This window comes from Lytechinus pictus, chromosome 1 (genome assembly GCF_037042905.1).
Source record: "Lytechinus pictus isolate F3 Inbred chromosome 1, Lp3.0, whole genome shotgun sequence".
NCBI classification, from domain to species: domain Eukaryota; kingdom Metazoa; phylum Echinodermata; class Echinoidea; order Temnopleuroida; family Toxopneustidae; genus Lytechinus; species Lytechinus pictus.
Window position 1 is genome coordinate 27,151,647 of NC_087245.1, and position 22,729 is coordinate 27,174,375.

Here is a 22,729-nt window from a genome sequence, read left to right on the forward strand (position 1 = left end):
ATTCCCAATCTTTCCCAACCCGCAGGTTCCAGTCTCCATACGGCATCCCATATCTTTCAGTCAGGTATCACCCCCGATATCCCAGCAGCGGATGATGGCTACCCGATCCAGCCTTGCCTGTTCACCACAGCCCATGACCACCCTCCAGAGTTTTCCCCTCTCGTACGTAAAGCCCAGGACTTTCACCTGCCCCATTGCTAGTCATCCCCTTGGACCCCCCATCTACCCCACATCATATGATTTGTGCTCATTAGGACTGGATTTTATATGTTGTATGTGTTGACCTTTTGCATGTACATTTTTCAGATTGTACTACATTAAATTGCTGTTTACCCCGATGTTGTGTATGTTTTTTCGTCAACCTGGCTTAATCGTGTTTGATTATATCCAATGTACTTTCTCATTTCTTTTTCCCTGTTTTAACGTGTATTTTGACACTGTAATTAGAGTTAACTGTTGATTCATGTTTCGGATTATTGCTGAGTTTAGGATGTGACTTTTCTATGTTTGTTGATGTGTGAGTTAGTGTCTTTGATATTTGCTCACTTGTTATTACATTGGAGGTAGAGAGTGTACTAAGTATTAATGTTTGAAGAGTTGACTGGACTGGAATGACTGAAATGCTTGTTTCATGAATGAGGGTAAGGTGCAAGAATGTACCATGATGCAGGTTGTGTCACGGTGTTCCTATGAAGTGAAGGTGGGATGAAGAGATAGAGTGAAGAGGTACAGTGTAAGGTGCAAGAATGTACCATGATGCAGTTTGTTATGTTATCCTACCAGTATGAAGTGAAGGTGTGATAAAGAGATAGGGTGAAGAGGTAGGGTGATGAAGAGATTACTACTTGATTGTTATTGGAATTGTAAATGACAGCTGATGCTTAATGATATGTAGCAGATTTATTGTATTGTTTGTACTGTTTACACCAGCCTACAGTTTAATTATGGAGTAGTGTTTTGATAGTTTATTGACAAGTAATCATTGGTACAAATATGATCCTCATGTTTTGGTTTGCTATTTTGCCTCACATTAATGTTTAGATTACTTACTATAGACATTTGTTTATTGATGCATATCATATCCTCGTTTTATTTGGATTTAATATAGTCTTACTAAATAATCGTTTATCATCATACCAGTCATGTGTCTGTTATTGTTGTTTTATCATCAATTTGGTATAGGCATTATGAATAATTTGTATTCTCCTTTGCTAGTGGGATATTGTTTGTGTTTGATTTAACAGTGCATTTTATTATGTAAATATGTTTGTATGTCAATTGATAGGCAGGATTTATTATGTATGCAGGCAATTTTATTATTTGAAAGTTTCTTGCTTTTCATGGATAAGAATTTGATTGGAGTTTAGTATAGCTTCATTTATCTTTTTAGAGTGTCATTGTATTTTATTGCTGTGTTTTATTATTTTAGCAGACTTGCCTGATTCACCCTTTTTTAATGGATATTAAGGAAATTAAGATAAAATGTCAAATGATTTATATGTGTCTTTTAAAACTGCTTAATTATGTGGATTTGTAATGTGTATCTTTGGATGATTGCTGAAGTTTAATGGGATCTTTTTATATGCAAGTTATATGCAAGTAGTAATGATTTGTATGTTGAAAAGCATTTGAGTGGTTTTTAGTTTGTAGATGATTTAAAGTGTTGAAAGGCAATTTGATATTTTATGCTGTTAAGGAGAAATTAAAACAAATGAGATCTGCTTAACAATTTTAGATATGTTAATGGATTAGTTGGTGATACATAGAATTGTGTTATGTTAGATTTAGTAGAGTTCTTGTTACTATTGGTTGGATAGTTTAGATATTGAGGGAGAAGAAAATATGAAGGAAAAATGAGTCACGCCAAGGTGTTGATTATGAATGCATTGTCGCTACATTGTACAGCGCGCGGTTATCCGTTTATCCGGCCTCTTGGCCGTGTTGTTAAATAAACCACACACTCCCACTCAATACTCCGTCTGGTAAATTATCTTTATTCTCATTAATACTGGCGAATGGTAAAGAAAGGATGGATGGAATGAAGAAAGAAACAAAGAATGAAGGAAAGAAAGGGTAAAAAGAAGGAAAGGAAGAAAGAAAGAAGAGATAAATATAGGATGGATGGACTCAAGAATAAAAGAAAGAAAGAAATCAAAAAAGAAAGAGAAAAAGAAATAGAGAAAAATGTTAAAAGGACAGAAAGAATGAAAGAACGAAAGACAAAGAATAATTAAAAAAGAAAGACAGTAACAAAAAAAATTAAAGAAGAGAGGGAAGAAACAAAGAAAGATTGAAAAGAAAGAAGGAAAGAAAGATAGAAAGAAAACAGAGGAAGAAAGCTAAAACTATCATAAATAAATTATCAGTTTCTTTTAGGCTCAATTAAGATATAGCTACGAAAGAAACCAAGTGTATCAACACACACACAAATGCATATGTGGGGCTATCATGTATTCAGACGATATCACTCGAAACCCGATCTCTTTGAACTAAAACAGAAGTGAAAATTTCTCCTTTTACTGCTTACAAATGACAGTTACCCCAATTTTTTGGAAATATGGACATTATAAGAGCTTTTAATTAGTGTGAAATGTGAATTTTGACCGTTCTGTGAGAGATTTCTGCCAGAGGTTTGCCAAGCTTCGCCAAGCTTCGTTCGTGCAGCCAGTAGAAAATTCACCATGTGGGCTGTGTGGCTGGCTAGCCATATGTACACTGTATGTTACCCTAGTAAAAATTGCATGCGATTCATTCTGTGTGTATTCTGTGTGTGAATGACCAAATTTAACGGGAGGAAAATGGTTTGCAATTTGAGTCATGGAATATTTTTTATGTTTACAATGTATGTTGGACTAGTGAATTTGACCATTTCTGGAAAAGTTACTGGCCCAACAATGGTTTTTATTACTGTTTATGTCGGACCCATAAATCTTGCTATTTTTGGAAAAATTACCGGCCCGACAATGATATTTTCTTACTGGTCTTGTCGGACCAGTAAATCTTGCTATTTCTGAAAATCTACCGGCCCGACAGTGATTTTTACCGGTCTGGGACCGTCGGACCGGCGCTAGTGTCGAGCCCTGCCTATAGCATCTTAAAGGCATCCATCCAAGTTTTGCCACTCTCTATGGACTCCACTCAGGTGTTGGATGGAGACCCGGCAGGATGCAAAGTGCCTAATGATTGAGTTTGGAAACTTATGTAGGAATCAGGCTCAATTTTTTTTCTGGGGGCTACTTTTTACAACCTACTAGATCTGCAATATTAACATTAAGTTTTAACATTGCAGTGAATGGGCATTTCAATTTTCAAGGCAAAAATTGCTCTTCTTAGACAAAGTTATTTTCCCCTCGATTGTTGCCCAGGTAGTGGAGAAAATTGTGTGCCGGCAAACCAGAAATCAATTCATCCAGGGTAAAGAGTCTGTAAAGCCTTTCCTAGAGATCGTTGCTGAAGCGCTGTATAAAAACGTATTGTTAATATATCCAACACCTATTATGATTTCTTGTACAAAATCCGTTGCCTTCTGATCATGGATATGATATTTTGTCAGCAAGCCTTTTGAATGAATCATCAAACTAGATATCTGCAAGTCTTTTATTATGAAAAGCATACCAGACAGTCTACAGACACAATAGTTGTTTTTGAGTTCTTATTTTGTTTTTCAAAACTGAAAGTCATGATGGATGGTGGAAAGTTCATTCACTTCCTGCACTCTCATACCTAAATAAAAACATACTGTTATTTGAGAACATGGCATTTGAAGTGAAAATACATGTATAGAAATTGGAAGTATGAAATGAATCATTCCTAGTCTACAGGCCTAGAACGTAATTGAATTATTGATCAACAATTGGATCTCCACTGAAGACTACATGTAGCAAAATTATTGTTGTTTATGATATGCACTGTATAAACTAAAACAACAACAGCAATTTTCTGGGACCATCTGCATACAAGTTTTGCCAGAGAATATTTATTAGGCTGCTTTCAGATCGAGTGAAGGGATTGCACAGCAACATAGACTATACTTTTAGACAAACTTTGTATAATATTTTGCATTGAAGTCATACAGGAAATAAGATTTTAATACTGAAATAAGATACATAACCACAAATTGTTGTTATTTTCAAATCATTTTGTGGAATGGGAGCATGGATAAATCTATATTACGTATTTAGACAACAAATCATTTGATCTATGTATGCACAATTGTTTAACAATGAGTGATAAGCAAATGTTATGTGCCTCCTTTTTCCATTTTTAGCTTTAATACGTACTGATTTGTTCAGGGTCACCTGTTATGAAGTACATGTCTTCCCAGCTGTCCCTCATTCTCGTATTGTCTTAATCTGAATTATTTTGTCGATGTTTTATTTGCATTTTTATGTGATCCTCATTTATTAATTTTACCTTTTTTATTATGATTGAAATAAAACTGAATGGATTTTGAATGTCTCAAACACCCAAATATTGACTGAATATTGTGTGTTATAGTGTCCCACGTATATGAATCTCAAGTGCACTTATTAATTTTAATGGGGAGGTCATATTTCTTGTGATGGACATGATCCTATATGACAGGTGGTCAGGAACTAGATCTAGAAACCTCCAGAGGGACAATCCTGTCTGACCTATAGCAGTTAACCATGGTAACACATATCACAGGAAGTTACTTCAACAATTTCTGGGCAACGGACCTTCCATGTGCATCCCTAGACTGTGATAATTGAGTTGGTCTTTCTTCGAAAGAAATCTTGTTTTAATCTTTGATGATCTGAAAGTGAGACTGTGCTAATTATAGCATGCATATTTTATAAAGCAGGTTTCATCAATAAGGAGAGCGTTGTAAAACATTAATGTTGGTAATTACATGACGTTACATGTCTATATTCGTTGTGAAGGCTGTCATGCCGAATAGGGATCCCTATATAGATTCACATAATATACCTTCTTAACTGATTAAATGTATTGTAACTTTATAGTGTAACATTAATCTTTTAGTTTATTATAGAACTAGATTGGCCTGTGGTTTTGTCAGGAGCTCAGTATTGATAATTAGTCTTATCTAATGATAAAATCTTCAAGCCTATATGTATATTAGCTGTGGTAAATTTATTTGTCTATCAGTATCTATTACAAGATGATATGAATGTGTATACACTAATACACAAAGTGAATAATTTCAAATAAAAATTGTTTTACAGGGAAATTTTGTGAGTTAACATGAAAGTGTGTTTTTCTGGTGCCAAATCAAAATAAAATATCTGCTTATATATTTTCCCCCATTTTTTTAAAGTATGGAATGGTCTGAAAATTCAGTGTATGATCTTTATCTATACACCTGTAGGTTTTCCAGGCCTATATCCTATTATCTGAAAATTCAGTGTAGTTTTATATATCCTATTACTAATGATAAGTGTTCAAAGAGACTTTTCAAAGAAGAACGCAGACTTCGTTCAGAGGGGCGCTGGATTCAATACAATCAATGCCAAACCTGAATTTTAACGGCTGAAAAAAAGATACAATGGCCAATACACTTTATACTGTATTCATTGGAACGTTACATGATAAAGTTGTTAAGTTTTATTCACATTATTGACCAGCTTTACCAAAGGTTGAGTCTGGTTTTAAGTTAATGCACTATAGGGCACATGAGAGTAATTCATCCGCGCGCAAAGCATGTCGGACAGGCGTAAGTAAAGATCACATGACTTTATTGATTAAAATAATTCATTAAAAATAGACAAAATGTTTGTATATCAAAATATAAATGATAGAAACAATGTCATGTTCATGCTCTTTCATAGTTAAGGCCTTTGGGGAGGCTAGACTGCATTTTTCATTATTTCATTTTAATTATTATTACCCACAATGCATTTCGGGTTTTTCTGGCAATGAACTGGCCGTAATTATGGTTGGTCTTATTTCAGGCCATTCAACTTTTGATTGAGCTGGGCAAGTACCCGATTAACATATCAAGTTTTAATGTACTGTTAATTGTGACTAATTTCAGTAAATTAAAGCAAAATCTATCATGGGATCGATTTTTGATGATTTTTTGATGAGCTATGATTTAACACGTGAGTGAATGGGGGTCTGTAATACTCATGTGAGCCCTATAAAGGTCAAATTTTATGATAAGTCAACAGGGCAAGACAAGAGAGGTCTCCCTTTCACTTTACTGAAAGTTTGACATGAAGTTTTTGGACTGTAGCCACACATGAACCTTTCTACCCCTTCATCAACTGGAGTGGTGAGATATTTCTACTTTACTGACAATAGAGCGTTTTAGCTCTGTGATGCACGATGGATTCGAGAACACGTTAAATGTATTGAAAATGCCTGTTGAATGACAATGAAAAGCTGGGAGGTCTTTGTCGAAAATTGGTGAACCGTAACAGCAGTTTTGGAGCTGAGGAATAATTGAAAATATGTTGTTTGTCCAGAGTCCAGGACGAAACTGCTGTTTTGATTCACCAATTTTGGACAAAGACTTTTTGGTTGTTTATTGTCATGAAGGGCATTTGACAATACACTTTCTATATTCTTGAATCCGTCGTGTATTGTGGAACATAAACCTCCTGTATACATTACTCACAGGGCGTTATGCTAATACAGTGAGTGTATGTATGTATTTCTTCAAGAGTCACCGTACCCCAGTTCCTTAACCAATAACTTGTAAGCATTGTTGATCTTTTCTATAAATGGAATAGGTCTACTATACATGTTTGTGCAGGAATATAGGCATACATATAAATCTATTCCACACAGGAGAAAAAAAAACAATGCTTACAATTATAAAATGCAATATAATTTGGGTAATAGTCAAATTTGTCAAGTAATATGTCAGTGGAAATCATGATCATATAGATTGCCATATGCAGATGATAAAGTATAAAGACATATCAGTAATAATGATGAAGAATTCAATTGGTAAATGAGAATACAAAGCTCCACACTTTATTAAAAAGTCCCCTCCCTAGATTTTAAAGGAAAGACAACCTATGATGAGCAAATGAAAAACAATCGAACAATAGAGGTGGGCTATAAATGGATAATCTTTCAAAACCAAGGATTTATCAGGCTAGAAGAATATATTAATAGACACCAGAATTTGAAAGCTTTAATAGTAGGTCTTCAAATAAGAAAATTATGACTTTTTTCATTCTCAACAAATGATGACTTGGCATAGGCCACACCCCCTCAAAACTGTATTTTTGCATGCACACCTGAGTGTCATATTGACAGGACAACAATCTGCTTCAAATGAGATTAAACTTAATAATCTGAAATATCACCCCTTTATTACCATTCTATAGCCCACCTATACAATGCCAAAAGGAGACTGGATGATGTGCTGTTCAATCTTTTAAACATTAAAAACTGGAACTATATAAAAAAAAACACACCTAGTTTTTGCATCCCACTTCATGATAAAGAGTCTTGTTTCACTATAAATCCGAAAGAATTTTTTTACCTATACATTTTTATAGTTATATCATATTGTCTTGATTCAACACAAGTGAGCAGTGTCAATTTTGCTATAAAGGCGACTTGTCAAAAGTCTCTGCCGTGCTTTTTAGCAGGTTATCCTGCTATCAAAGATGCTTACTTTTGACAAGGTGCCTATAAAGTAATATTCACCAGTAGAGGGGAGTATTCAACTTGACTTCAGATTACTTGGTAACCTTCTTCAGAGAATGACTCAACATTTATTCTCTCTTCCCAGTTATTATCCTCCCACTCAGTCAATATGTGTAGGAGTTAATATGGTTCTGTTTTACAACACATATTTTAAAGTGAAAAATCAAGTAGTGGCCAACTTCCTTTCTATTATTAAACCTTTGATTTTTAGACTGAATGAATGTGTAGGAAATGTGAACTTTTTTTGTTGGCATTCTGTTATGAAACTAACTTTGTTTTGTTGTGTAAAGACACAGTTCTCAAATTTCTGCTTTTTTCAATTTCCTTCTCAAATCTGTATATGCATATATTTATAAGGTTTAAGAACACTTAGATACATTCTAATGTCCAAGGACCAAAACCGAACATGTTCAACAATAATTACAAAATAATTATATGAAAGCAAATCAGTTTATATGCAGACCAAAGGTTGAGGTGCAAGTAAAATGCATGTAGAGCAATGTGCATGTAAAATTTCTATCAATGAAAAAAAAGCTCCAAATGCCCTCATTTTGGAGTAATGACCTTTTTAAAGTCAGATTTTGGGGACCAAAACACACCCCTTTAATAAAATCCTGGGTCTGTGGCTGAGAATAGAAATGGAAATAATACATTAAACATTAATAAAAGAAACAGAATATATGGCAAGGGATAAAATATTATCATACAGAAAAAGAGCATTTCCATTTTTGTCTCGCCCACCAGAAGTGAAGGCGAGACTAAGGGATCCAAATGTCGTCCGTCCGTCGTCCGTCCATCACAAACCTAATGACACATAACTCCACAACGGTTAGTCGCTTTTCAACCAAACTTGGATGGTAGATGGACTTGGGGGACCTGCATATTATGCTGCAGTCAGAGGTCACATTGTAAGGTCAAAGGTCATTTTCAGGTCAACCTTAAAGTTTACATGCAAGACTCTCTTATGACACCTAACTCCGCAACCGTAAGTCACTTTTCAACCAAACTTGGATGGTAGATGGACGGGGGGAGCTGCATGTTATGCTGCAGTCGGAGGTCACATGGTAAGGTCAAAGGTCATTTTCAGGTCAACGTTAATGTTTACATGCAGGACTCTCTTATGACACCTAATTCCGCAACCTTAAGTCACTTTTCAACCAAACATGAATGGTAGATGGACTTGGGGGACCTGCATCTTATGCTGCAGTCGGAGGTCACATGGTAAGGTCAAAGGTCATTTTCAGGTCAACGTTAAAGTTTACATGCAAGACTCTCTTATGACACCTAACTCCGCAACCGTCAGTCACTTTTCAACAAAACGTGGATGGTAGATGTACTTAGGCGACCTGCATGTTATGCTGCAGTCGGAGGTCACATGGTAAGGTCAAAGGTCATTTTCAGGTCAACATTAAAGTTTACGTGCAAGGCTCTAAATGACAAGTGTTATTCCATCCCAGTCATTTCACAATGAAGTTTCGATACAATTCTGTTGCGTGCCCTCGCAAATCACGATATTTCTTGTTATTTTCATAAGTGGGCGAGACACAAAATCGCTTTTGCCTTGTTATACAATTGTATATTTCCTCTTCTTTTTATTAAAGATTTCTTCTAGAACACACAGTGATACTTTTTGGAGTTTATGAAAGATTCACGTTTTTTAATAATACACCCCTAGCATAGAAAACCATGCTAATTTCATTTAATGAAAACTTGCTTAATTGCTTTAGTCATTAAAAGTCAATTATATTAACCTGAATGCTTTCATTAACCTCGATTTATAATACATAAAATTTCAATAGATAAATCAATTATGATTTTTAATGTACGATTATATTTTAGACTGAACAAAGAATGTTTTACCTTGAGATTTAGTCAAAGTGACCAGCTGTCCAGAAATCTCACCTTTTTACAAAGATCACAAATATTGTAAATTCATTTATCCATTCCTGGATTCACTATCTCATTTTTTCATACATTAATATGCCTCAGATATGAAGGAACTTTGAAATATTTTGTTCTTCTGTTTGAGATGCTTATGACTGAAATCATTCAATAAATGGGAGACGTTAACACATGCACTTGTTCTCGTAAGCGGTTTCCGGATAAATTAAGGTGGTGTGAGGCCCTTTCCTGCTTCTGCCCACACTTTGCTTGACCAGAGGGGTAATGGACTGGTCATCGATGACCACCGGCCACATGGAATACCACAGGACATTGGCTGGCATAAGAATGACCCTGTAAGGATTAGGAAATGAATCATTGGCATGGTAATTAGGATCAACTAAAGCATGATATATACACACCGTTGAGTGGCCAGTATGGCTTAACCTCCCTCCCTCTGATAAATTAATTTCATCAAATTTGCCAGTCAAAACTGGGAAACGTTTGGTATTCATTAATATTAGAATTTTCAAATTTTTATTGCTATTTTATAAGTAATCTTATTTATTTGAATGTTTTTTCAATGGGAAGTTTACCCAGAATTTTTAATAAAAGCAGAATAATAAATAGAGACATGATTAGTGGAGGTTTAATGAAAATATATCAAAGAATAAAAAAAAAGTTATGAATTTTTACAGTTTTTTGTGACTTCATATTGCATGCAGCTTTCCCATATATCATGTAAAATTCAAAATTTTAAATGAAACTTCCTTTGAAAATAATTTTCTTACAGAGGGATATGAAATGATATGTCTGATGGTATATCCCCTGCAAAAATAGAATAAAAACTGGATTTTAAAAAAATTTACAATCATGTATATCGAAATTGTGTTTGGGAGACCAGCCAAGGTTTATGCTGGTTCTCAAAATTGCTGATGAATTGTGTACATAAATATTTTTTCGATGGATGAGTTTTTCATCAATAAAATAAGTCATATTTGCAAACTGCAAAGAAAGTAGCCACTAATAGGGAAAGTATCAGATCATTTCTATTGAAGAGTACAGTACATGCAATTATATGTCATGTTTAGAACTATGTCATTTTAAGAAAAAAAATGATCAATTTTTCATTTATGTAGAGTGCCTCAATGTGGCTATAAAATTGACATAAACAGGTAGAAAGTTGAACAGAAGTGCACATTTTGACAAGGAAAGGAAATGATTTCATATCAGTTGTCTGTAGGAAGTGATTGAATCTGGGCTCTGTTGTCTTTAAGCTCATTTTCTTAGAATGTCAGTTGTGTCATTCAGTAGCAAATATTGGTCAATTATCTTAGTGGGCAAGTCTGCCCCGCTATCAAGGTGATTTCAATGAAAACAGAAAAAATATTTGAGAAATTAGTAAAGAAAGTTTGACAATATTCATCCAATAATAACACAATGATGAGTTTTGAAAGTTCTGATTTGGTACATATTTTCTCAGAAAATTGGAAATAATTTAATCTGAAATAATGTGCAATGAATACACTGTAAAGATGTTGTTTGAAATTTTAAGCACGTTGTTTAAGCCCATCACTCTAACAACTTGTTTAAACTTTTTGAACAACTGTTTAAACTTTTAAAACAAGTTGTTTAAAAAGTTTAAACAATTTCAAAAAAGTTTGAACAACTTGTTGTTCGAGTGACAGGCTTAAATATTGTGCTATTTTTTTTAACTGTGTAAATAATAAATAGACCATTATAGTGGACCAGGACTTGAATTAATTCAACCCATGAAGGCCAGTACCTTGGATGCTGTGTTGCAAGGCAATTAAAAACAAATAAATTTGGGGACTACTTTTTACAACCTACATGTACTCCCTAAATCTGCAACATTGAATAAACTTGAACATTGCAGTGAATGGGGGATTTTCTGTGGCCCTTTTTTCATTTTCCAAGGCTCTTTTACAGTATTTCAGGGCCCTGAAGACCCATGCTATCTTTTCCCTGCTCTGTTGACTGGCCTTGATGCCTTTCTCATTATTTTCGGAAATTTGTTTTTCCCATTTGTATGGTAATGTTGAAATGTACCCTGTATATAAAGGTGGCCTTGCCCTTAGAAATATCAAAATTATTGGCCTTTTACGATTGTGAAAAAAATTCATATTGATAGAATTCACATTACATTGTGTGTGTGTATGGGGGGGAGGGGGACTGCTTCCATGTTTTAATTTTACAACGAAAATCCAAGCCCTCATTTATAAAGAATGTTTACTGATTTCTGCATTTATTAAATCCAACCTGTCATCAGGATTAACTTCCACTCTAAATCACAAAAGGGGCATATATATATATATATATATATTCTTTTTTTTTTTTTTGGGGGGGGGGGACTATTTGGGGGTCAGGGGCAATGGCTATGGAAGAAAAATACTGTGCATTCAATGGCTCTACATAAACTGACATAGGAGCAAAATATTAACTTGGCCAGATTATGTGGCAGTTGCATTTCATTTTAAGTTTCCATTGTTTTGGTATATTTTTTACATACTTAATTTCTTCACTGCCAGAACAATGCTGAAAAGAGGAAATAAAGGCCTACTTGAAGCCTTGTCATTGTTTATATTACTTGTAATACGGTTTGACCACCTCCTTGGTTTGCCTGCATGTAGGAAGTGGTTTGTTACTCATTTTTTGTAAACAATACTGTCCCACAACAGGTGCAGCTGGATATTTGACAAGATGATACATTTTATTTTATTTCATAGTTTGCTCGATCATATACAGTATTTCATTTTAAAGGACGAGTCCACTCCAACAAAAAGTTGATTTGAATAAAAAGAGAAAAATCCACCAAGCATAACATTGAAAATTTCATCGAAATCGGATGTAAAATAAGAAAGTTATGACATTTTAAAGTTTCGCTTAATTTCACAAAACACGTATGCACATCCAGGTCAGTATGCAAATGAGGAGACTGATGACGTCATCCACTCACTATTTCTTTTGTATTTTATTATATGAAATATTCTATTTTTCTTCTCATTGTCAAGTTAAACAATGATTAATTCCTCCCTGAACATGTGGAATGAGCTTTGTTTAATACTATATGGTTCAGTCAAGTTGGTCCTTATTGTCAAATATGTAAAAAATGAAATATTGTATAATTCAAACAATAAAAAACAAAAGAAATAGTGAGTGATAGACATCATTGACTGACTCATTTGTATGTCAATGAGTTGTGCATATCACTGTTTTGTGAAAATAAGCGAAACTTCAAAATGCCATAACTTTCTTAATTTACATCCGATTTTGATGAAATTTTCAGCATTATGCTAGTTTGATTTTTCTGTATTTATTCAAATCAACACTTTTCTGGGGTGGACTTGACCTTTAAATATCTTGATTTCCAATATCTTCCACAAAAGGATAGAAAGGGAGGTAAATAGAGGAAAAAATCATTTTTAAGTTTTATGTACTAAGAAGTTTCTTTCAGTCACACAGATTTATTTAAATGTTTATTCCAAATTCTACATTTCATATGATCTTTCAGAAAGACAAAATGACCATTGTACATGTAGGCTATAGCATAAAAGACTCAGGATAGGTAAGGTTGATATTGGCCCTAATAAATAGTTACAAACGTCATTGATTCTTTGAAGGTGTACACTGAGCTGAAAATATTAAAACACATTTTAATTGAAGAAATTAAGATAACAAAATTCAAAATGGTGGAATTTCAATGTTTTGCATTATTTGGACTACCGGTACTCAGTTTTGTGATTGTTCCTGGTATTATGAAATGAGCGAGCTGATGCCCGATGATGTTACATCCCCCCTTTCGATATTTTTTTCTACAAATTTTCAGTCTTAACATTTTCATTTGATTTTTTTGTAATTGATAACAAAAATTATTTTGGTGATAATGGTGATGGGTATGAAGATTATAATAATGATAATGTGACTGTAATAACTGATGGTGATGATGATGGTGATGATGATAATGGTTATTGATGATGATGTTGACGAAGATGACATTCATAGTGATGATGATGAAGGTGGTGGTGATGGTGGTGGTGATGATGATGATAATGATATTGATGATGATGGTTATGATGGTTTTGATAATTGGTGACTTCATTCCTCAGGAATAAGGACATGTCTATTTAGATACAGTACCGGTCCACTTCTTTTTAGTTTGAAAACAACCTTGTTTTTCTGATTGGGAATGGGTTTAAACTTTGAAGGTTGGTGGATTAAATTGCGCATGAACTAGATCATAATGCCATCAGACAAGAACTGAGGATACAAATTTTTGTTAAAGAACATTTCATGAACTTCAGGAGTGGGAAGTGGTCATAATTGTCCCTTGATCTTACCAAGAAATTTAAGAGAGGGGAATCTGTTAACACCTTATGATATCCAGGATCCTATTTGATCCGCAGAAACCGCACTGTTATCACCCAATGGATGATACCATCATCTCTCGTTAGAACTAGATCATGGATTTATGGGGGAAATTTATCCACTCCCCCTCCAAAAAGATGATATTGCATTTTTTAAGTTGTTAGAGTTTAATGTTTTTGTCTCTTTAATATTCATTTTGGAGGTCTTCAAATGAAAGCGTTTTGATTGTCTGTGTGAATTGTTCCTTGGAATGACAAGTTTATAAAGGATGTTTTTTTAGATAATTAAATGGTCACTATCCACAGCCGATCTGGATTCATTTTAAATCCTTGATTTGTAGAGTGTATGACCTCAATGCCACCATAAATTCAAAACAAATGACATAAATATGAAACAAAATATTTTTTCAAATTTTGAAGTCATGCAGTATATGTTTTCAGAATGTAAGTGAAATCAAAGCTATATTCTTCCATGCTCTGTCGTATCTTGCTAGTGATTTTGCCCTCACTTATCGTTATAGTTAATCAAAGTCCCTTGAAATCTGGCTTATGATGTGGTCAAAGAGCAGAAGCCATGGGGATAATATGAGACCTAAAATAAAGGATTCATCTTCCATACAGGCATGTGGTGTCTTTACTGATCAGACCAGACAATGAAGTGTCAAACTTGTCATGGGGTCGACAGCCAAAGACTTGCATGAAATGCCATGAAAGGTCTGTTTCTACTATCCCTTGCACAACTCATCTTGGTCTTAATTTGTGTGGTTTACTTGAGGGTTAATTGAGAGAGTTTGTTTCATCAAACCACAGGACCAACTGCTTGAGTTTCTTTCCTCAGGATCTGCCAATTTACAAAACTTGCACAGGTTTGATTGTTTAGTTATCACAAAGCTACAATTGCAAAATTGATATTATTTGTAGATTCTAGGAGCTTTTATTTTGTTGGACTGTAAACAAGGTTTCGTATTCAATTTGTTGATTTGAATTTTAAATCAGATAGTATTAAGACTTGATAGAAAGAAAGTTATAGAAGTGTAATAATTGATATTGTAATTTTTGAGTTTTTTTAAACAGAAAAATACATTTTTTGTTATTCTTTGTGTATGCTGCATTCCACTTCTTCCACTTTTGTTATGTTTCATGATGTTTGTTGAAGGATTGTTATTTTTCTGCATTTATCTTTTAATTTCCCCTATCAAAGATATAGGACTTGCCTCCATGATTGTGATAATGAGAATCCACCCATAGAGCGTCTGCTACAAGGCCTTCATTGCCATTAAGATGATTATCAACCTGCGTAAGCGGCCCATCTTAATCATCTCCTGGGACAAAGGACTGGGTGGGGAGAAAGAAGGCAAGGTGGCTGGACTAAAATTAGCTGTCAATTTTCTTCATGAAATGATGGATTTTTTTTTTTATTGTTCTTCTTGTTGATGAGGCATCGGTTTGTGGTCAGACTCAGTCATCAGGTCCCTGGATGTTGAGACAAAGGGATGCTTTCAAGGTGGCGAGGTCTAGCCGAAGAACAGTATCGGTCAGAAAAGATGTCAATACCTGAACGGTTACCTATCATCTCTAGAATACAGATATTTTTCTTTTATTCAGATCTATGTTGACGTTAAGTGTGTGTATAATTGTGTCTTATGCAAAGCCAATGCCACTTGAATTGCCCTCTCTTGCAGAACACTTTATATGCCCTAATGTAGGGTATGTTGTAAACCCCTTGATCTTTTGCACAGGGAGATGCAAGAAATGGTTTAATAACTTTGAATTCACAAGATAATTGAATGACATTGATTGTGCAGTTCGAGTTCAGAAAGGCCTATTTTTAGCCTGATTGACGCAGATACCTGACTTGGGTCTGTTCCAGCCTTTAAAAATCACAAATTTGTATGGTAACTGAAAGTAATTGTCAGTGGAGCATCTTCCCTCTTGGCCTGGGATTCTCTCTGTCGTCAAAGGCATTACTGAACTACGTAAAACGTAGCGCTGGAGAAGACCAAGTCATCTGGATGCCTGGCTGAATCAGTAATTTGAACAAAATGGGAGTCATTGTCAATTAACCTGCTTAAATCGCTTTCATTACTGTGCTGATTGCAATCTTGCTCTTCCTACGTCATTGGCAGCCATCTTGGTTTAGGCCAGGTAATGTAGGCTTAGTTCAGAAACTCTTTGTCCTGATCAGATAGATCTGAGTATGATTTATTGAATCCACATCATCCAGGTGAGTTATTGTCCCTAAGGCTTATCACTGTGATTACTCTGAGATGTGATATGACTATGGTAGCAGTCGGTCCATTAATAGAAATACAATGGAAGAATTGTGCTCAAATACATAATATGATTAGCCTTTACTGATTGCTCAATTTCGGTCAAAGAAATCCCCCTGATAAACATCCCTATCTCTCACCATTTTAGGAATTTCTGATATTGAAGATCTGTTACATTACAATACTAAATTGTAGCCTCAATATAAATTATATTGTTTAAAGTTTGTCATTGGTCAAAACTTTTGTTCATAGAAGTGCAGTTAATAGTTTGTAGATTGTATTAAAGAAGTTAGAGGTTTTTTCACTTTGATAATCCCTTTATCATAGAAGGACCCTGTGGCAGTTGACGAGTTTTCAGAATTTGATTACAATCATTTGAATCTTGTCACCTTAATAGATTTCCTTGTTTGAGTTGAATATACTCAGGATATTGAATGTGTATACAATTTTTAGTGGGATAGGTCCTTGGTGGTCGGGATTAGATGGTAAACTCTGATTGCCTTGATCAAGACTATATCCTGCAACCTGTCAGCCTTTATGGTAACTAGGAAGATACAAGTAATGACGATTTCCCCTTGGCAACAGGCCCCAGCTCCAAGACCCTTGGTGACTCACAAAGACTAGGGGGGTCCTAACGCAAGTTGGAAACATCAATTACGTTGCGTTGTCATGGACATGGCTCCAAGAATAGCCTGTCAGACCGGGTCGCTCCGCCGCAGTGGCTTGGCGGTGGCAAGTCCTGTTAATCACTGATCCTTTGTCATTATCTGTGCCAGTAGCTGAACAGTAGCGCTGGGTATGACTAAAGGTACTGTATACCTAGCCACGATCACACTCTCAAACGGGAAATGGTACGTACTGTGCACACAGGCAGGGATCGGTCCAACAATAGACCCGTGCATGCCTCCTGAACATCAACTCCTTCAAATTTCATTGGACAACAGTTCAACAGCACCACAAGATTTGGAATAATAACAAACTGGAATTCCCTCTTCTGTGTCGCAAATGCAACACTTTGGAAATCCAAGAAGTTCACCGTAGATATCTTTTTCAGGAGTATCGTTGAACATATGAGTATATATCTCTCGGAGGTTATTTGCAATAGTCTTGAGGTCTTCCTCGTGGTACTCTCAGCGTGTTGTTGTTTACATCCATTTGCTTTGGATACAAGGGATAACTTTGCCATGTGCAGTAGTGGTGTAGATCTGTAGAGTGTTTCAGAAGACCTTCATCTCCATCATCGGAACTAAGTAAGTTAACTGATTAAGAGAGATTTTTTGGCTTCATTCTTTATCAACAGGAGGTTTCCAAGTTCCAACATTATAATTTTTCTGGTATTTTCCTGTTCATCAATTGAATGTCAATCAACTGATCAGCTCTTGACTACAATTACATGAAGTATAGTCTGTCTTGTATTCAGATATGAAATGCAATTGTTTCAATTTTTCATCCTCAAAACTGATTCACAAAGTAACTGTCATGTATAGTCTAAGTAGATTAGTCACAAATGAAGCTAAAAAGTTTTGTATTGGAATAATTTGAATTTCCAAAATTAATCCTTTCATGTATTTACAAAATAGTAAATTACCCAAGTAAACAGTAGCTTGTCCTGTTTCTGTCATTCATAGAAACATTTTAGGTTACTCACTATTTCCGGAAATGAAGAAGAGGTGAGACAATTAATCTGCTTGCCATAATTAAACTGAATAAAATCTAAGCCAGCATAGGAAGTAACTGTTTGAAATGGACTTGTGACAAAACCAACTGTCATTCAAGGATTGAAAATTATTGCCAACTGTTTGAGACCCGTGCATTTTACCCTCTCTCCCTCTTTGTGTCAACCTGACTCATTTATATCATCGCTCTACAAAAATTATTTTGATTTTGCAGGTGCAGTGTACCCCAAACAGAGACTGATTCATGTAGCTACTGTTGTTCTTTGTTAGTTCTGATTTAAATTTATTGGTAATGATCAAATCCAGACTAGTGTGGAGAATACAACACACAAATCATTAGAATTGTTATATGTGAGTTTGATGTGTGAACACATTGTAGTGAGTGGATTAGCCAGGGTAGTTCACCCAGGAAATCTAAACCCCGGAATAGTGCCATGGAGTTGTAATGAACCCAATTAGCATTCAGTGGTGACCTGGGGAGTTTTTCACGGAGCATCATTGTCAGTGGCTAATGTGCTCTCAGCCAATCGGATGCAAGGGTTTTCAGTAGCTTATGACATGAAAATGACTGACAATTTTTTTCCATGAAATTCTCCCCTGGTACCTCATTGCCTGGTGATCATTGATTACATGTAGGTTTCTAGATTACCTCTCCCTTCCTTCTCCCTCCAAAATGAAAAGAAAGAATTTTGATGATTGGAATATAATTATTAATTACCAACTATTATAGAAAGATATTTCTGCTTGTTCATGGCTATCATTTATTTTACCTGTATAGATTTCTTTTGGTGATTATAGTTTAAAGATTGACCATAGAGATACACTGTACATGTGATATCAATATCATAAAGTATCATTTAAAAGAAATTGTTTTATTCATTAGTTAGAGATTGTTTTTATTTATTAGTTAGAGTTGAAGTGGAACAAAAATGATAGTTGCCATACATCATGGATGATGACATAGTTAAACTTGATAAAAGAAATCTGATAATATTTCTAATTCCAAGATGCTGTCTTCATTAGATATTAAATTATCATTGTTTACCTATTGATTGTACCTTCAAATGCCCATCTTATAAATTCTATTGAACTATGGAAAAATGTATTTTCTTAAATTCAAATGGATTTTAAGAAAGTTGGAAGACAACTAAAAATGTTCTCCTCTTCTTCCACCACTATAAAACTTCACATCTTGTACAGGGTATACATCCATTAACCAACAGCCTTTAGCAGCTGTTGGTTAGAAGAGAATTGCATGCAACATTAATTGATTTTTTTTAACCAACAGATGGTTGGTTTATATTTTAGTCTATTCTAACCAACTTTTGAGTAGGAAAATTTATGAGAACATACTGAGATGTACAAATGACACATCATGCACATGCTGTGTGGAGCATGTGGATTCTTTTAAAGAGGGATGTGCTAAGTGCATTCATGTGATTTATGCTAAATTACAGTCTTCTCAGGAAATTTGACCTTACAGTTGGATAATGATTGTGAATTAGAGCTAATTATTTCACCTCAGGATGCCAGTAAGTGTGTAACTTGCCGAACGTGTCGTGATCGGATTCATCAGCACGTACTTTATAATAAGTATCACATTTTTCTCCAGTTAGCCCTTTTGATTAGGTGGCTTCACATAGACTTGATCACCAAAATACAGATTTATTTCTCGGCATGTGACAACAATCTGCGTTCATGGAGCGGGAGTGGATTGGGGATGGCCGCGCCCTTTTTAGACAACAGGGGGGGGGGATTCTTCAAAGGGTGGGTTGAAGAAGGGGGCTTTTCATGAAAGTTTAAAAGTAGTTTTAAGTTAAATATCCAGTCGTTCCTATGAAAGGTATTTATATTTAATGATAATAACAACAATATATCATTAGGATAATTTTTTTGTTTATTTTGAATAAATTTGCATAATTAATACAAGGTTAGGCTTAGGGTTCATAATTCTAGAAACCCCCTCAATGCTCTATAGAACAATTGGATGAAGAAAAACAGTGTATTTTCTATTACGAATAAACAACTAGTATAGGAAACTACTCAGCACTGCCTTTCCTGAAAAGCCCCCTCCCTTGTCTTAAAAGGGTGCATTAATTTGTCTTGAAAGGATGTAGCCTCCCCCACTCCACCCCCACTCTACTCCCCCTCTGTGAATGCAGACTGTTGTCACAATCCTTATTTTTGATGTATCGGTCATTCAGCTAGTTAGGTCTTTGTTCATTTTGAATACATTACACACATCATTAGAGCCCAATAACTTAATATAAGTATTCCCTTTTTCCAGACATATGTGTCATTGTTGACATTATTATTATTGGCATTGTCTCAAGTACCATGGGTTGAAAAGGCAAATCTGGCACATTTACACTCCTAATTGAATTACGCCAGAAACAAGCTTCAATGAAGCATGCCAATGCGCTATTATATGAGATTAGATTGTTTTTTTTATACATGTTGTCAATTTTAGGTTGAATGATTATTGTGTCTGTATTTGAGATATTAAAAAGTAATTATTTCCATCTGTTTGTACTTGTTGGTATGAATTAATTTCAAATTAAATTAATTATATAGTATTATTCATTGTGCTAAATATTTTCTTTTGCACATCTGTCTTTTATGAACTTTGAAATTTGTTGTTAGATATAAAAGAAACAATGGAAAATAAACATTTGTTGAATGTTCATATTGTAAGATTTAAGAAAAGCTTAATATTTAATGAAATATTTCTATCCCAGTATTTTGTGCAGGATTTTGATGTCAAATTTCTTGTTTGTTTCCATCTTTGTTGTAGGCTCTGGTGATTGATACAGTGTGTCTTGATCTTGAGACAAAATGTGTTACTTGGACAAACTGTAGCATCTTGGAGTGCAAGGAGAGGAGACAGAGCCATCAACCATACTACTCATGCAAACATTCTAATGAGTGTAAGTATGATACAAGTATATATTATGCAAGTATGAAGATTACAAATATGATACAAATACACAACTGTGATTCAAATGTACATGTACAAGTAAGTTTAAGTATACACAAGAATAGTTCAAGTTTAAACCTGCCTAAAGCTTTAGTACAGGTTCAATAAATGTGTATTGTGTCATGTAACACTCAAATCCTTGAAGAAAATATAGTAACCGTTTGATTTGTTTTCTATTGATTCTTTGTATAAAAATGAATATCACAGGATGATTTTATGTAATGATTTTATATTCCTTTTGAGGCATTTTTGATTAATATCTACAAATTGAGTGACTACATTTCAAAAAGCTGCAAAGAAAGATTACTTTCTGACATTTTCAGGCTTTATATAGACCACCAATTTCATTGGAGAAACTGTTAATAGAACAAAACTTATTGATGAACAATCTTTGTCTCGTCAATGTAGAGAAATATTCCAGCAGATTCATTTGGCACCTACATGTATATTAGTGTAGGCTGGTAGCCTTACCCTAGTTCATTACACTAGTTCCTTTATCTTTCATCTACACATTAAGTATTTAATTTCGTAATGATGATTGACAGGGATAGGTTCTTTCTTTGATTAAAACCAATTATCTACCACCCAATTACCTACCCCCTTCATGTACCACCCATAGCAGGTGTTATGCAGTGTGCAGATCTGTTTTATTTTTTCACAAGAGCTGCTCAAAGAAAATGAACTTCCACATTAAGTAGTTTTCGCTCTATATTTTCCCCCTTTTTTTAATTGCATAGGTGTTCAATTAATTGTTAATTAAAACAAAAACAAAGATGTTATGTAACCTTGCCTGGTATACCAATCTGCGATATATTCAAATCTAATAAAGGGAATCACTGCATAGTGACACGTCTCTTAGGTTACGTCAGTTTACAATTGGAAAACTTCTATTACATCAATTGCTCAATTTAAACAATAATTGGTTGTCGTTTGACCTATTGCCAAATTCCAAACATGACTGAACACTTTGTTTTTCTTTAGATAAAATAGGATAACAAGCATTTTTGAAAATAACATGAATAATAATGCTCATCTTAGTGAATTAAAAAGCCCTACAGCCGATTGCCTTCCTTTGCTCATGTTCAAACTTTTAACAAGTTGTTTGAAGTTTTCAATATTAAAGTTTTCTATAAAAGTTTAAACAATTGTTTAAAAGTTCAATAATGTTAAAATAAAATCTTAATAATGAAATGCACCCAGGCGTCAAAATACCCAATATTTTGTGCATTCATACCCATCTGAACCAGATACAACTCCTGCTGTTTTGAGTCAGCAAGAGGACTCTTGCATTACAAAGGATAAGCATCCCTTTGCCTCACTTCCAAATTTATTATTTGCTTTCACATCATGAAAATTCATCTTACCTTGGAGAAAGTCCTGCAAAAGTTTTGGTAATTTTGAAAAATTACAAACTTTCAGGGATATTATGAATACTTGAGTTGATCAGGACCCCATTTTATGTAATTGTCAATATAAATTTCATTTGTGTCAGTGAATGTAGGGATCTTGTTGGATTTCAATTATCCTAATAGCAGTTGTTAAAATTAAAAAGAAAAAAAATATGTAAAATTGTGAGTTGCTGCATTTTTTTTTTTTTTGGGGGGGGGGGTTGACACTGAGAATAAAATGCATACATTTACAGTACACCTCTTTCATGTATGCTTGAAAGTGATGCAGGAAGCAATATTGACTGATCTCTGTGGTTGTAGTAATGAATTTGATTATGTATAATGGGAGCGGTTTCTGAGAAAAAGTCATTGCCTCGATGCTTTGGTGGTTTGGACACAAACTTATATTTGAAATGGTCACTAGTAAATGTGTGATATGACAGTAATTAGTAGGGTAATTCATTAAAGTGACCACAAACACCTTGGATAATGAAGTGCAAACATA

General features: G+C 34.5%; 1 protein-coding gene across 1 annotated transcript in view; it reads left to right on the plus strand.

The window, feature by feature from the left end:
• The first annotated feature begins 16,816 nt into the window (after positions 1 to 16,816).
• Positions 16,817 to 22,729, plus strand: part of LOC129265100 (uncharacterized) — a 33,341-nt gene continuing 27,428 nt past the window's right edge. The window contains exons 1-2 of the mRNA XM_064099374.1: positions 16,817 to 17,433; positions 20,654 to 20,786. The gene's annotated coding sequence lies outside the window, so the exon portion shown is untranslated. The remainder of the gene's footprint in view (positions 17,434 to 20,653; positions 20,787 to 22,729) is intronic.